Source organism: Teleopsis dalmanni, chromosome 1 (genome assembly GCF_002237135.1).
Source record: "Teleopsis dalmanni isolate 2A chromosome 1, ASM223713v2, whole genome shotgun sequence".
Classification (NCBI taxonomy): Eukaryota; Metazoa; Arthropoda; class Insecta; order Diptera; family Diopsidae; genus Teleopsis; species Teleopsis dalmanni.
This window is the reverse complement of record NC_051846.1, coordinates 7,679,862-7,692,340: the sequence shown is the minus strand read 5'-3', so window position 1 is coordinate 7,692,340 and position 12,479 is coordinate 7,679,862. Positions and strand designations below refer to the sequence as shown.

General features: G+C 31.8%; 1 protein-coding gene across 1 annotated transcript in view; it reads right to left on the bottom strand.

The window, feature by feature from the left end:
* LOC119665907 overlaps window positions 1-6,432 on the bottom strand; it is a 98,433-nt gene extending 92,001 nt beyond the window's left edge. The window contains exons 1-2 of the mRNA XM_038075167.1: window positions 6,309-6,432; window positions 6,092-6,194 (exon numbers count right to left, since the gene is read on the bottom strand). The gene's annotated coding sequence lies outside the window, so the exon portion shown is untranslated. The remainder of the gene's footprint in view (window positions 1-6,091; window positions 6,195-6,308) is intronic.
* Between the last annotated feature and the right edge of the window lie 6,047 nt (window positions 6,433-12,479).

Genomic DNA, 12,479 nt, shown 5'->3' with positions numbered 1-12,479 from the left:
ATATACTGGATAGTAGTTAAAAAAAAAACAAGAAATTATTTTATCGAAAAACTGTCAGAGACTCCTAGTAGTACTGCAATAATATAACTGTGTACTTTTGGGCTCTCTCTAGTTTCTTTAGTAGCTGACAGCAGTAAGCCTATGAGGCTCAAATATTGGAACTAAAAGTAAAGCAATTTTAAATGATTACAACGATGCGTCTATTTGTGCATATATACAACTGAGTACTAAGTGCCACGTTTGATATTTAAATTTGGTAAACCCCCTTATATTTTCAGTTAATGCGGATACTAAGATAATCAACTGGCAGATTAGTTGATCAACTTTTTAGACTCCAACTCCAACTCACTCCAACTCACAACTCACTAGACGATAATATAACCAAACTAAGGTTGGTACAGAAAATCTGCCACAATAGGTGATGAGATGGTGAAATATATTAAAAATTTGAATTTTTGTAGATATGCTGCTTACAAGTACAAATAACTATACATGTCCTACATGTTATTAATGTTATGTTGAGTCTTTTTCGAGTTAGTGCATGTGGGCACTTTTACTCTACGATGGCTGGGGGGTTTCTGCAGAATCCCACCCATCTTACTGACCAATTTGAGTATTCCTCATAATCGTCGTGATTATTCAATGATTGATCTAAGATCTGCTTACCGCCCCTTGCGGTTAGTGATTACTCTGAGATTACTCTGAGTGCTAAGTAGGCAATCCAGTCGGTTTTCACATATAGCTTCAGAGCTCTGTCCCTTATGTATTTTTTGATCGAATCTATTCTAAGGTCTCTTAGCATGTCACTCGTGCGGATGTACCATGGCACTTTGAAGAGCTTCGGAGAGCTTGACTTTGAGCAACTTATAGTACCTAAATGTGTGCCAAAATAGTTTTGAAAGTTCACACAACATAAAATTAACTCATTACTATCAGTTTTAGATACAATTTCTATGGTTAATAAAGACTTTATTGAAAGTTTATAAAGTGCAATAGTCTTCTGCTCTTTGCCATATGATCATCAGAGTTAATTACATGAGGCTTTTTAATGAAGATCCTACACTGCAATCAATGCATTTTTGATGATGGCATAAAACTTAAACTGTTGTAAACCAGGCAATTTATTGATAAGCAGCTACTTAACTTCTTCAATTTAATAACTACTAGACTTTTTATATTGTGATACTGTGATGCTCTCACGTAGCATTGGCTGCACTATCATTCCCATGCGTGTAGCATAACATGATCATCAATTTGGTTTTGTAATGTGCAATTAACAAGATTTCACCTTTTCAGGTGCCTGTGCTCATTGTTAAAGCCACAAGAGAAGTAGCGATAAATGCTGGATTCAACGATTCGACGATTCGACATTACTTATCTTAATTGGCTCTTTAAATTTGTTAAATTGTTTATTAAATCATTAAATTATGCACAAAATCATATAATTTTCGAATTTTCAAATGTTCAAATGTTCAAATTTTCGTATTTTCGCTTTGAATGCTTAAAAATAAACATGAAATTAATTCGTTGACGCTGTGGCATTTGCACTACAAAATTTTGACGCCGACAGTCCTTAACGATTTACCAGTGCACCAGTCCCCTCAGCTTAGTAGTGTACCTCGGCTGAGATTTTGCTAATGCAATGTTATGGAATGGAATGACTAGGATTGAATTGGAATTGGAATATGCTAAACGTGCTTAAGGTTGCCAAAGTGCCAAAATGCCACTCGCCACACCTAAATCTCATAAACGTGGTCTTGTCTTATTGTCGCAAATTATTGTTGCACTTGTTGCTGCCTTCATGGAAGTCTCGTTTCAGTTGTTGTTTCAATTGTTGTACTCCATCCATAGCGGTATTTACGCTTCAAATTGTTGTTGAGGCTGTTGTTGGCTGTTGTTGGCTGCTGCCTTTGTTGCCTTTGTTGTCTCTGTTGATATTGTTAATTAGTTTATATTTTTCTAATAGTACAACTTTTTGCATATATAGTTTTTTATTGTTGAAATGATAGGTGTGGTTATTTGTGGCGCTTGGAGGGAATGAATTAAACGAATTATTCCTTAAAAAGTCGACTGTGTCTGTGGTAGGAGTATGGGAAAATATTTTTCATAATTCACAATGCAATTGCAGTAAATTACTTAAAGATTATTAAATTCATTAAAGATTAACTTAAATTTTTATTATTATTACTAATATAATCACTTTGTTGGTGCTTTAAGTCAAAATTTAAAGGGCAACTTGCAGGGAGTATAAATTTCAAATAAAAACGAAAGTTTCTTCTTGCCGCCAGCAAAAGTGTGAGCAACATTTCAACTTAAGCAAACGATGGTGCACCCAAGAATTTCTTGGTGTTATTTAATGTTTCACAGCATATAAATATGGTACATATAAATAAGCCGTGCACAGAGGATAAGGAGGCCAATCTCAAAGTAGCTCAGTTAGACAAGTGCAGTCGGTTGTATAAGTTAAATGTGGAACGAGCAAAAATGTTTACAAGACAGAGCGACATTTCAAAATATTTCTGCTACATCAACTCTGCTTTTATTCAATATGAAGCGAAATCAACGCACAGGTTGACGTGGCTACAATAAGTACAATAAGAGTAAAAACTTTATAATTCCAAAAACAAAAAAAGAAAAAGATAAATGCAAGACAAAAGATCAACTTTGAGGAAGCACTTGGCTGTTGGATGTTGTGTGGTTCACTGAAGCTCAACACGGCAAACGTATAAATTCCAAGCATGTCTCTGCTGCATATTCATGAGAATCGATGCCTTTGTGTTTTGGTATGTGGGAGTCTGCAATTTCGTTTGCTTCATGATGTATTGTGGCATCATTGGGAAGCTCTTAGATTGGTGTTTCTTTTTTATCGCTTGCAATAATTTTACATTTTCTCCCATTGAATTTTGCACTAGAAATGTTGCTTGCTTTTGACATGCAGCAGTTGCTGCAATTACTGCACGAGATTGTGATGCTTCATGAAGTTAGGAGTAACGTGCAAAGCTAATACTAATACAGGGTGCAAATTTTAAGGTCAAATTTCTTAAGAGTATTGCTAATTATGCAGGCGTATGGTACTATGGTACTAAAAAAAAAATTCAGCGGCTACGCTGGCTTAATCATGTCGTGCGAATGGAAGAAAGTGCTCCGGCTAAAAATGTATTTGATTCGGTACCCGTAGGTGGAAAACGCGGTAGAGGACGTCCGCAACTTCGGTGAAAGGACCAGGTGACCAACGATTTGGAGGTGCTGGGTACTAACAACTGGCGTCAGAAAGCAATTAATCGGGCTGACTGGCGGAGGCTACTATACGCGGCCAAGGACGACCCACGTCTGTGATGGCCAACTAAGTAAGTAAGTAAGTATGGTACTATGGAATGGTATGGTAACAGCCATATAATGGGTGATATAAGAAGTAACCGCCGTTTTTAGTGTATTTTTAAAAAAAATTCAATCTTGCTATCTTTGAAAATCCATCTGCCCCGTTAGCAATTAAAGTGCCAACTCTTCTGTGCGGTATACGTCTTTCAAAGAAAACCACTACTTAAGAGTATATACATCTATAAATGGACAAAATTTCTTACTAGAAATTAATAAAACTTGAAAGTTATAAGAAAGGTTAATGAAATTGAATCAAAATTATAGTGCTTCATAACACCATTATATGAACTTAGTATTATGGGTTTTCATTTTAATCTGGAGACTATAGGGCCTGAAAGCTACTGTTAAGTCATATGATTATAATGCTGATGTAATTTCATTTGATACATGTTGTTTAGTCCATGTATGAAGCAATAACCTCTGTAACTATAACTAATAGTATGTTACTGTGATATCTGTAAAAATAGCTTAAACTTTAAGATTGTCCTGGATACGTAAGTCTTTAAGATATAATGGCGTAACGGTTATTTGTCTGAATATTTTAATTCAAATTTTCTGCATTTTTCCAACATAAGAGCTGCATGCTGACGGTCAAGAGTAATGCTATAAAATCAGGTACATTGTGACCGAAAGGTTTTCGGAGGTTCTCATTTAAAATTCGCGCGCTGTATATTTTTCGATATTTTAAGTTTATGTAGTTTGGCCAGCATGTCCTTAATTACTATGCCAAAAATGAGCGCGATCTGTCAGACAGTTTCGTTTACGGCAGCTGTTGAAACCAGTTCACCTCAGTAGTGCGTTGCGAAAAAAACAATGGAAAAAAATATTGAACAAAGAGTTTGCATCAAATTTTGTTTTTCGAACGAAATTTCGTGTGCAGAATCGTTGCGAATGCTACAAAAGGCTTATGGGGAATCAGTTTTATCGAAAACTCAAGTTTATGAGTGGTACAAAGCCTTTCAGGACTGTCGTACGACCGTCGAAGACATGCCGCGTTCTGGACGACCTTCGACCTCTACCACCGACGAAAACATTGAAAAGGCAAAGGAAATCGTGTTCAAAAATCCTCATGTGAGTGTTAGAGAGATAGCACGAGAGCTAGGCATCGGTCGTGAGATGGCTCGTTTGATTTTGGTGGACAATTTGTGTATGCGACGTGTCAACGCCCGGCTTGTTCCGATTCACCTCAATTTGTTCAACATTATCAACGATTTTAAGGCCAAACATTCAATAAATACCATCGAACAGCCACCGTATTCACCTGATCTTGCACCGTGTGACTTTTTCCTGTTTCCCAACCTCAAATTACCACTCAGAGGAACGCGTTTTGAATCCATAGAAGACGTAAAACAGAATTCGCAGAGGGAACTCAAAGCCATACCGGAAAGCGCCTATAAAATGTTTTGATGATTGGAAGAAACGTTGGCATTTGTGTATCGCTTCTAATGCGAGCATATTTTGAAGGAGATAAAATAAATATTGATGAAGATTAAGAATTTTGCGTTTTATTTATTTATGACCGGAAACTTTTCGGTCACAATGTATATTATATGATTGAATTGTAAGTCAGGATTTTTTTCTCGGGTATGTTTTGGATTCCCGATAATAGTTCAGTATTGCATATAATATATGTAATTCACATATAATATATGTTATATTGTTATCATAATTACAATAATAACTTTTATTTCCTTTTCAGAATAATTACGCAATATCTTTACTACATTTGTTTGATGGAAACTTAAATCACCCAGTATAAATCTATAATAAAGCAAAAGCGTTTAGTCAAGTGATAGTGAAAAATATTGCAATAAAAGTGATTTTCTTAGCATTATTTTCTTTTCTTTTTTCACATAGAAAAGTAGGAATTTTTCTTTATATTGTTTATATTATTACATTTGTTGTTGTTTTTATCGTTGCTATTATAGTTGCAATTGTTGTTGCTGTTGTTATTGTTGCTGCTGTTATTGTTACTGTTACCGTTACTGTTGTTGGACTAAAATATTTTAACATTTTGGGAAGTTGTTATCAAATTGGATGTTGTTGTCGCTTTTATTGTAATATATTTATGTGGTAGTCGTTATCGTTTTTTACAAGTCCGTGTTCAACTGTCTGTTTCAATATTGTATTGTTATGTACATATGTCTGTCCAGCTGTCTGTATATATGTCTATAGTAGTAGTTTGTCTGTCCACTTTTGTCTACTCGTTTGACAATTTTTGTCTGTTCCTTGTCTCGTTCGTCTACCAGAGTTGACAGTTGGTGTTGCTTTATAGTGTCAGTGATTTTGTATGCCATAAAGTAAAGTCAGTAGCAGGCATATGGCTTGTTAAAATAATATATATATATATATATACTATACTTATATATATGTATATATGTAATGCAATTGCAACTTGCATTCAGATACTTCAGTCAGCAATTTTGTAGAAATGTCAAAAGTTTTTTTTTTTGTCTTTCAACTTTTTTATTCAAATATTTTTTGGTGATAATTTAACTTGAGGAAGTTAAAATTTGCATAGAAAAATGGAAATTAACAAGATTTGTTAACATTTTTTCCAAATTATTTCTCGTGTGTTGATTCCAGTTACTGTGTATTTTTACTCGCCATTATGACAATTTTAATGTGATGTAATTTAAAATTGTGCATTTCACATTTTATTATATTGTTGCATTTTATATTTATACGTTTTTATTTTTACAATAAAACTTACTTATTTTTTTTCAGAGTCTTAGACTTTCTTATAAAATATTTAGCAAAAAGGTTGAAGCACGTATTTTTTGATTTAGTCCAAGGCAAAATTTTCATCCAAGAAACTGCAAAATAAAAAGAAATATAATATATAATAAATGTAGGAAATATATAAAGATAAAAGAAAAAAATTATATTTAATAGAAGCATATAAATTGGTAATAAATATTTTCACATACAAGGAATAGAACTTTTTAAATATTAAAATCTGTGACCTCTTCAGGCGCACACGTAATAACTCATACGCCTTGGCTTACAAAATTTATAAAATGTAATGTGACTCAATAAGGCAGATAAAAGCAGAAGTTGATAGCATTTTCTAAATAATTTATATCATACATTTTCTCCAAAATTTAAAAATATTGACATTAATTTCTCAGAAAAACGGTTTTTTTAAATAATTTAATACTATAGGTTTAATATGATTATAATCATATTTAAAAAATTGCAAATTACTAGTCTTTTTAATACTTTCAAAACCATAAAGTATTAAAAATATTTAAAAAGGCTTAGTAGGCAATTATGATGTAGAGCTCTATCCCGATGGATAAAGCTTAAACTTCATAGATTGCATATTCTACAGAATGATGAAACAGCATATTGAGTTTTTGGTAGAGAAGTTCTTCCTAATTTCTTTGGTCTTCTACGACTATTGCACTCGCATGAATCGTTATTTGTACGAACCTTATCATGACATTAATACACTTCAGCGAATTAACATTTAGAGGCTTTGCTGGCTTGGTCATGTCACAGGAATAAATGATATTGCTATAGTTAAAAACATATTATGGTAGAGGGATCAAGTTGGGTAAGCACTAACTGCACAAGATGTACGAGTCTGAAGAAGGCGCGCTTGCAGCAAAGATGCCTGGAAAGATATGCTGTATTACGGCCATTTCAGTAAGTAAGTGGGTGAAACGTTGATCGCAAGCGTTGCAAGTTTAGATTTCTGTTGTCTGTTAGATATATACTGTTCTCGAAAAGTGCTTTAATTTTCGGAATTCTAATATACAGGTACATCAAGAAGAACGCTTTCTCTCTTTATTATCTGATTAATAATGTTCGTACCCTATATTGTGCTGTTGTCAGCGTTAATTTAAATGCTTTCGGTCTTAGAGTGGTTTATCTTGTCTAAATACTTCAATTTGACAGTTGACAGCTGGTTTTCAAATTAGTCTATTTTCGGTTGCATACTTTAAATTTAGATCTTCTTTCCGTGTTTAATCATTTGAGTTTAAAAATTTTTCTGCTAACTAACAGGATATGGGTTTAAACTTCACTACGGTTAGGTCTAAAAACACGTCTTAAAAAATTTTAAAAAAATGCTTTGTGGTTTTGGTTTAAGAATAAAGTTTGTTTGTCACAAAATCTCCATAAGCTTAGCTCTAACTGGTATCGCTAAGAAACAATACCTAACTGCCTGAATTACAGTCACCAAAATTAACCTAATGTAAGCTTTTCTCATCTTAAACTCATCTATACATATCTATTCCGGATTTTAACTGAGAGTCATTCTCATCTTGTACGCTTGTTTTTTACTCAGTAGGTTTATAAAGACTCTTTGTACCATGTTTCGGAACTACGTCTGAGTTGCCACGCAGTTATCTGTACGGATAGGAATGCCACAGATATTGGCTTTTGGTCGGAATTTGACTCATGTGAGGTAAAAAAAAGACAAAGGATGATATACGTCTATGTATTTATTAGTCGGCTATTATCTGTGCGTCTAAAAAGATATTGATAAACTTGCATTTTAATTATTTGCTGGGTTGGGTTAGATAAGGGTGGTAATAGTACTAACCAACAGATTTTTATAAATACGATTGATGATAGATATTTGGCGATATCCAAAAACGACTGTTTTTAAATTCACTTGATTCATAAATGTAATAATTAAATTAGTTTAGTGTATTAATGACAGAATTCACCTTTAAAAAGTTGTCACATTTTTAGTTTTAATTTTATGATATTGTTGTCATTATTATTTCAAATTTAGACTCAGTTTTATTTATTCTCTCTGGTATCTTTTTTAGTACTATTTCAAATTGTAAAAATAACATATAAATGCAGTAAAAGCTTTTACTTAATCCTATCATATATTTTATATTGTAATTATTGTTTTGCCTAATAACAGTTTTGAAAGTATATTATAGTTTTTCAGCATGAAATTCATATATTACTGTTGTATTCGTCACCATATATGTCTCATATAATATGTTATTGTAATGGAAAACTTTTTTGTTAGAATTTATTTCAATATAAATTTTTTTTTTTCAATTTTAAAATATATTTAGATTCACAATTCATATATAATAAACTTTGAACATTTAAATTCAAAGTCACAAATGCAGTCCATAATGCAATAACGAAATACTCACTCAACATATTATTTACATTATTACAACTCGGTAACCTACTGAATGTTGTTATATATTTTTAGTTTTTTTCTATGTTAAACATTTTTTATGTTAACATATTGTTTGCAGTCCTTCAACCGTGACACATAACAGAGAATGTTAAAAAGATTTATGTGTGGCTGTTGGTTTTTAAAAATGTTTCCTTAACATCACAAATGTTATATTGCATATTGCATTTAATGTTTTACTAAAGGAAATGTCAATTTAAAAACAAACCAAAAATAAAAAAATTGGAATAAAAAAAAAATTAAACAACATTGTAATTATTTTTTCATGATTTTTGCGATTTTTGTGTGATTTTTGAATTTGCGGCTATTGTGGCGTATGAGTAATGTTAGAGCGAAGTAGTAATAATGTTGAGTAAGAACTTCTCATGTTGCTCATATAACTTAGCACGAACATTTTTATTAACAAAATAAATTATTTTAATTATTGTATATATTATACGTTTTCTCGCCTGAGATACTTGCATAATAGTGTCTGTACTTGCATTGAAATATTTTTAGTATTTAATTGGACTAAACGGTGGCGTAACCAATTACAACGTCATAAATTAACAAAATATGAAAAGCAGCAACGGTGAAGTTCCTGCGATTATGCAAATTGCCAACAACAAATAAACAACATTTTTCGCATGTGTAAACAAATTACAATTAATAATTTAAATAAATTAAAGCTTATTGGTTTTTACAGACAAGAGTTCGAAGTGTTATATGATACCAGCAACGATTTATGTTGGCCGATATTATACATATACCAAAAACAAAAAAATTTTGTAAAAAGTAATTTAAATTTGTAGTAAAAGAAACCAATATTGTGGCACCCACATATGTAGTGTATATGTTAAGCAAAATCTAATTAATGAACCAACATAACAGCAGTTAAATTTTATTTTACTACCGAGGAATTTAAGCCAATTTGACTCAATACACCGCAATTCACCACAATTCGCCACAATTTAATATTAATTATTTATGCAAAAAAGTAAATGCTAAGATTAATTGTTATTTATTATTTTTATAAACAAAAAAAAATTTAAAAGCCGTTTTTTTGTTTAGGTTTCATTTAAAAAATCTGATCATGTTAATTAATTTTTCATAAATCAGCCTCAGCACATTAGGAATCAATATTAACCACAACAACTTCAGCCGCCGCATCAGTCATGGAGCGATGTGGGCTCGTCTCATTAAAACCCTCAATTTCAGTGTGCAAGTTTTGAGTAGGTCAGGTACAAGTTCCTCACCGAAAACAATACAAAACCGTGTATGCATACACGGCTGTTTTGATTAATAATTTCATTGCTTATAATTTACTCATGGGAAACTTTAAGGCTGTGCGCGGTTATATGAAACCGTACTGAAAAGACAAAAAAAAAAAATAACAAAGTCGCGTACATTATATTACAAAATTGCATTAATTGCAAAAAATATACGCTTTTTTTATCCAAAAAATAATGTTTTTCCTCAAAAAATTTGCATTTTGAAAATTTAATTTCAAAAGTTATGAGGTATAAAATACGACTTTAGTACGAGTACTTGCAGATACTTATTCGCACACACATGCGACGCAATTGGAGTCAGCTGCAGCATCAAATTACATGCAATCTATAATCAACTTGGCCAACGTGTTGCTGATATTCCGTCCGATATTGCTTACGCTGCTGCTAGTGTTGCTAGTGTTGTTAGTACTTTTGTAGTTACTGCTGTTGCTGTTGCTGTTGTCGTTGTCGCTGCTGTTGCTGTTGCGTTTTTAAGTGAAAGTCAGTCAATTGCTGAGAATTTGTTGGTGCATGCGCATGCGCATGTGATTAAAATAAAAAATTATGTATGTAGCAAAAAGATATAAAAATATAATCTGCAGCCAGCAGCAGATAACCTTCAAGGTGAGTCTTTATTTTCTTTGATTCAAAATGCCACAAAAATAACTCATTTATAAAATAATCTCAAAGTTATTGGTCATCGTAGGTAATACGTCGGTCAACTTTATTGGCGCGTATGCTTTGACAAATGCATTGCTTGAGGGAGTGTTGCCATTTATTTTGCGAAATTTATTGATTTCGCGTTATGAGCTCAAGTAGTTAAAGTAGAAGTTAAGCTGGTTTTAATTATATTTTTTATTGCTCAATTAAGACTTGACAAGGTTTGACTAATTGCATACTTTAGACTGTTGGTGGGAAAATATTTATATTTTTGTTTCAACTGTGCGTTACACATAATGAACAAAATGACATTGAGCACTATGAGTTGTCGATTCGCACAAAACAATTCATATGAATCGGTGTGAGTAGTGAAATATGGGTCATTTGTATTCAGTTGCAATAAGAGTAGACAAAACTAAATGTTAATGGACCAAAACCAAGTTACTGTGTTAACCACTACAAATTTTTGCAATAATAATGATGATTTATGTTAAAATAATTGACAGTGCAACATTTAAAGCAAAGTTTTATAAAGAATCTTATTGTTGTTAATAAATGTCAAATTTTACTCTATCCGAGAACCTGATGATGTAACACTATTTTTTATTCTAATAATTATTTTTTTTTATTTTATTGTTATTAAATATATTCGTTCACTACATCTGTTCTTGAGAATATAAAATAATATTGTAAAATATTTAATTAAACTATTTGTAATTAAGATAATGGAAATTGGTTGTTACAATCCTAATATTGAAACTGAGGAGGCAGTTAAAATAAAAATTTCAAAAACCATAACAAAATATTGTAGTAAATGTAAAATATTGCTAGTTTTAAGTACGACACACTTGGTTTTCTTTTAAACACTTGTTGAGCTATTTATACAATAATTATATTATTTATAGTTTAAGCCAGCGTTGGATAATAATTATAGTTTTTACAGTCATAGCCAGCGTTTGCATCCGTCTAAAAGCTATACGAATTTTTATGCCTCCGAAGTAACATACACAAAAGTCGTTTACAAAGAGGTAAGCTAATTAGAGAAATACCCATTCTTAACATATACAAGGGTCGTCTGGAAAAGACCTTGGAAAGAAAAGATAAGATGATTGGAAAGATATTTATACTTATGTATTCAAACGAAGACAATTTTTTTTTATTTTCTTGTACAATATTTTGGAGAAAACATGAACTTTAACTATACTTATCACTTTCCCTACTAATCACTTTTTTCCGTACGTGTACTTATTCCTTAGAAAGTTACTACTAAGTCACTCTGTAATGTTTCTTTATGGCGAGACTTCCTACTTTTCATTATTCCAAAATAAATACTAGCAATTTAAATCTAATTCCAAATTGTCTCACTTAGCCCTTTGGTGAAACGTACGCTTCCGTTGAGAAACGCTGATCACAGCAGTTATCTGGTATTAACTATATAATGGAACTCGTACAAAGTATTCTTATATCATTTAAATATAGCTGTTAGAGAAGTCTGTTGAATAAAATGAAATAGTATAATATTGAATACGTTATTTAAGCATTTTAATAATTTAAGTAACTAAAAAGAAAATGAATTTATAATTAAAAAATTATTGTATGTATACTTATATTATATAACATATATATTTAATATATCACAGGGCACTGAATTAAAATTGTTTGAAAAAATAACAAGAAAATAAAAAAGGAATAGTTAAAGAAAAGAGATAAATGGATATTGTTAACATTACTACTATGGACAGGAACAAGCACTTTTTTCTTTAATTACTTACAAAGTCTATTTTATTCTATGTTTCTCGTAATGTCCGATAAAAGTTTTGTTTATTTCATAATAAGCTGGATGCATTGTTAAATACGAGTCTAATTTTCAGATTAGACATTGTGAGACAAGTAGAAGAATAACAGTACAGCGGCATAACCTCATATTAACTTGTGATGAGATGGACCTAGCTTAGCTCGATGTCGCCTTATAGTCCCCATTCACGTAACGAAGCCCCATTGAAGGAGCTTCCTGA